Source organism: Triticum dicoccoides, chromosome 2A, assembly GCF_002162155.2.
Source record: "Triticum dicoccoides isolate Atlit2015 ecotype Zavitan chromosome 2A, WEW_v2.0, whole genome shotgun sequence".
Taxonomy (NCBI): Eukaryota; Viridiplantae; Streptophyta; class Magnoliopsida; order Poales; family Poaceae; genus Triticum; species Triticum dicoccoides.
This window is the reverse complement of record NC_041382.1, coordinates 258,214,903-258,219,756: the sequence shown is the minus strand read 5'-3', so window position 1 is coordinate 258,219,756 and position 4,854 is coordinate 258,214,903. Positions and strand designations below refer to the sequence as shown.

The 4,854-nt window shown below is 42.8% G+C and overlaps 1 long non-coding RNA gene across 2 annotated transcripts; it reads left to right on the top strand.

Moving 5' to 3' along the window:
- Positions 1–465: 465 nt before the first annotated feature.
- LOC119354374 lies at positions 466–3,882 on the top strand. 2 transcript variants are annotated; one of them, XR_005170825.1, is made up of 5 exons: positions 466–1,086; positions 1,607–2,010; positions 2,616–3,269; positions 3,341–3,409; positions 3,514–3,879. It is a non-coding gene; the product is annotated as an uncharacterized LOC119354374 (long non-coding RNA). The 2 variants fall into 2 exon arrangements; XR_005170824.1 differs by having other exon boundaries at positions 1,607–3,269; positions 3,514–3,882.
- Positions 3,883–4,854: the final 972 nt, after the last annotated feature.

The following is a 4,854-nucleotide window of genomic DNA, read 5'->3' as shown; positions in this document are numbered from 1 at the left end:
TTCCGTAAGTTTTTGTCTTATTTCCGATGCAAAAAGAGATCGTAAGAAAATATATAATCGCCGTAAAAAATATTTATGTTATGTAAAATTACAAACGTAAAAACATAGTCTAAAATACACATAAACTGCAAATTTTCTTGTCTTATGACCTATATTTTTATTTTTTTATGTCAAATTTTACGTAGTGAATCAATAGAAATGTAACTATTTGAATTCCAAACGTAATTTAATTATAAAATGATCGTAAGATTACCTCGGATGAAGAATAACTTATTTTGCACCTTGAGTGATGAATAATAACACTATATATATATATATAGAATATTATTTTGTTACCATCAACCCCTATAGGGCCCAATGGCCGATTACACGATCAGAAAGACCCGCCCAGTTACCCACCACCTGCCAGCATGTTCATTGCTTTACCTCTACCCCAGTCAACCCACCTCCCACCCCGATCCCCGCTCCCACATCCCATAGCCGCCACGGCCCTCGCCGCTGGCGTGCGTCCCACCACCACCACCTCCCATAGCTATCGTTGCCCCCCTTCGCCGGAGCGCCCCCCGCCACCACCACCTCCCAACGCCACCAGCACCACCTCCTCATCCCCGTGAGCCCACGCCCGTCCCTCCCCAAAAACCCCGCCGCCTTCATCTCTCCTACACCGGCGCCGCCCTTACCTCGCGTCGGCAACCACCATCCCTTGCGCGCCGGCCTCCTCCCTACCCCGCGCCCCGTCTGCCTTTCTTCCCGCGCTCCGTCCGTCTTCCTCCCCGCAATCCGTCCGCCTCCCTCCCCGCGCTCCGTCCACCTTCCTCCCCGAGATCCGTCCGCCTTCTCCCCTGATATCCCATGGCTGTACGGCCGTCGGCCAACCCCTCCATCTGTAACTAAGGGCATTGGGCCGCCCTCCATGCCGGGGTGGCCCTGCTAGCCATCAGCGGGGGAAGCGGAGTGGCTTCCATGGAGGGGGTGCGAACGAGTTCGTCCTAGGCGTGCACATCCTCGGGAAGTCCATCTGCAATATGGGCACCTCGCTGAGACCTCATAATGCTCTTCCCAGACTACTCTCCGAAGCCACTCGAGGTATGCATGCACATCTGCACTTCAGTCGACAAAAATCAGCAGAATTGGTACTATGAACTTTTGTGCTGGTCAGTCTTGTGTGTTACTTTAATGTTGGACTGAGGAATTTGGCATTAAAATGAAATCAAATAAAAGTTGAAACATAGAGCTCGCGGCTTCTGTTTGTAGTTTGAACTTAGGCTCGTCTCTATCCGTCTGTCGTACTTCAATCGTTCTTTGCCATGATGTTGAATCAACTAACTGTGCGTGCATTGCAGCAGTAATGTTTATTTGGTGCAAAAAGCTCACCCAAAAAACCCATCTCGATTAATTATAATTTTGGAAGTGCATGCTTTGGCAATTAACTGCTGAGTGCCTCTATCTTTCCACTTCAATATTTATAGTGTGGTGTAGTCAGTATGCTGACGATGAAGTTTCTTGTCAAACTTTTCCAGTTAATATACATGGTACTTGGTCATATATTCCACATGTACTTACATCATTGTTAAGCATCTTTCCATCTAAACTTCCATTCCTACAGGTGTAGAATACATAGCAGGATCTGCCCCAGCAAATTAACCACATGTCGCCGGAGGCACTCTGCCTCTCCTATGCACCCCCTGCTTCCATGTCCCTCCACCACCGCCCTCCCTTAACCCTCTGCAGTTATTGGCAACGCGGATGTGGCCCCGCACTGTATGGACGCGCCGCTATCGCTCTGTCATCGCGTATAGAGAGTTCAACGCCGCAGCCCCCGTCCGTTCAATCTCGCCGCCATGGGTGTGCCCCACTCAACTCCCTCGCCATGCGTAACAATGCAACCTGCAGGAGGAACCGTGGGGGTCGAGGACGTCCAGCTCGGTAGTCCAACTCGGCATGATTCACGTCATCGTTGGCCCCATGTTCACTGGCAAGATCACCTTGCTTCTCCGCCGGCACCGTTAGGTACTCACCCCGTCCCGTCTATTGCTTAGTGCTTCGTTTTGCGTTGCTAAAAACAAAAAACAAGGAAGTTCAAATTGAAAATAATGAGAAGTTAGACGTTTAAAAAAATCAGAAGTTATTTTAGTGAATCTCTATTGGAAATTAGCTCACCTTTTAGTGAATCAGAAGTGGTTTGTACTTTTTTGCTTGACGCGTGTTCATGAGCAGTTCAAAACATGTACTTGTTCCATGGTTTGCTATAACACTTGTTAGATTGCTCTCCAAAAAAAGTCATGTATTCGTGAATTTGCTACTGGTGTAGCAGACCTGTATGTATTTTATCATCAGTTCATAAAGAAAAGCCGAAACAGTGTAGTGTGCGTGTTAAAAAAATAATTCAGTTTTATATTGTTTGGTAGTTTTCACTTCAAAGAAAATTTCTAACAGTTCGGTCAAAATAAAGTTTGCATAGTTTATACTCGAGAGGTAGTAATGTTCACTGACAAAAAAGCATCAGTTCAAATATATATGCAGGAGGTTGAGAGCCGAAAAACTGATTTTTTATGTGTTTAATTTTTCAGCTGTAAAGATAGAAATTTTTCTCTCTTGTCTCTCTTGGTTCTCAGGAAAATTGGGCTGGGAGTCAACAAGCCGGGCAAAAATGTGTTGCTACTTCTACAATATCAAAGATGATGAGATTCTTGTCTTGCTCGTCGAGGACCCAATCATAGGGCAGTCTGTCGCTACTGCAATGCATTAGGAAAAGTTCAAGTTTCCTATTAGATTTAGTTCTATTGGAAAAGGGCTGCCCTCACCATGCTTATCCTCGTCACTAGAGGGCCTGCGTGCCGGGGTTGAGCCACAGTCGACACTTCCGGTCGTGCCCTACCACTAATCAATCTTCTCGCCTAACCCCCTTCCTCCCCGATCTGCTACTGATATACCCCAACTACCACTAGAGCTTCGGGGAGCACTCCTTCGTCCAAGTTGAGCATTGGGTCCCGTCCGAGTAGAGCACTGCACCCCGTCCAAGTCCCCATCTAATTTTGAACGTTCAATTTTGTCATGTTGGAATAATATAGCATTGAGCACCCTACAATTTTTTTTGCTTGAGCGTTGAGTACATCCAAATTTAATTTTGGAAGGTTCACACATCCATATTAGAGAGATTCATCGGACATAATTTTGCAAGGTCAGAAAAAGCAATTGCTCAGTACATCACAGCAGCTCTTCGATGCAAAAATGATGGCTCTTCACAAGTCAGCAGTTAACCAAATTGGGTAAGTTTTCAGAAATTCATTCTAGTGTCGGACGTTGGTGAGATTCTGATTAAGACTTTTGTCCATTCCAGCAACTTCAGGGTAGCTCAGTCAAATATGGCAACTGTGCAGTAAACAGTTTTAGTTGAGAAATCAGCAAGGTGTAATGCATACCGTCTTCTATAACTCATTTCACTTCATGATTTCTTCACCTGTTTGTTGTTTCCTAATTATCCTAATTCCTAAATGTTCTACTCAACTTCAGCGCCATGCTTAGTCCAACACGGTGGCTTAAGGGTGACCGAGTTTGTCGCGACCATCAGTTTGGAGACCTGTGTCACCGCGCATGTCGCTACCATGGCCTCCTGTGTCACCGCGTGCTCCGTCAACAGCCTCCTGCACAAGGAAAAGCAACATGAGTAGAGGCGTCTGAGATGCTCTGTTCTAGCGAGGTGGCTGATTACGTTAGTTAGTTTGTAATACTTTGGCCGCAGTGTACTTATATATCTTTTTCTGGACGGAGCAGATCAGAGCTTATGTCAGTACGAACTTTGATTGTGATGGTACTACAAACTCTATAAAAACACCAGCAATCCATTTTTACTGGTACTTACCTTTTATACAATTCACATGGATTATGCCCTTATTACAATTCATTTGTACAAAAATGCACTGTGCTCACCATTTTATTTTAGTTCATGAGTTTGTAATACTTTAAAAAGAGGACGTAAAAGTGAACCATTCAGTTTTGTATTATAAAAAGTGTTAAGGTGAAAAACTTCAAAAACATCTTGTTTAATAAGTTCTGCTTCTATGTATAGTATTTATTGAGCTAAAAATGGTACCGTTCATACATTCTCGTCGATCTTGTTACAATCGTCCTTGCTTTTGTGAGTTTCCTGATGCATGTTGTGTGGTCAGTCTAGATGGGAGAGGGTGATCCGTTCAAAGTGTAATTCTGTGACATTGACATTCAAGTTCTACAACTGATCCATACAAATAAAAATGGTGGTCCGTTCTAGAAAGGAAAAATGGTTTAATTAAAAATATTGATTAGTACAAGTTAAAATGGTGGTCTGTTGGGAATAAAAGAAATGACAGAAATTCAAATTGTAAAAGTTCAAGCAAAATGAAACCCCATGCAATTTAAATGGTAAAAGTACAAGTCGTAAAATAAGAGAAGTCCAAAACATCGTTGTAAAAAAATGTTTAGTTTAAAAAAATTTAAATAAAATAAACATTTTTTTGAAAAAAAATATCATTCAGTTCGATGATACAAACCATGCAAGTATAGGGGCGATGATGCAATAAACCGTTCTATGATACAAACAATGCAAGTATAGGGGCGACGATACAGTAAACCATTGAAAACCTACGAGCAAAAATATTACCCAAAAAGCCTAGTTGGTGAAAACACGCTTAGTAAAAATCCATACAAACATCAGTACAAGTACTCTTTTCTCATAATAATTCGAAATTACTCTACAAAAAATAGCTCAATACAAACACACATATATATCAGTACGAGTACTCTGTTTTTCAGACGGGAAAATAGCAAGACTCGTCTTGCCGTATTCAAAATTACTCTTATACGATTACAAATTTG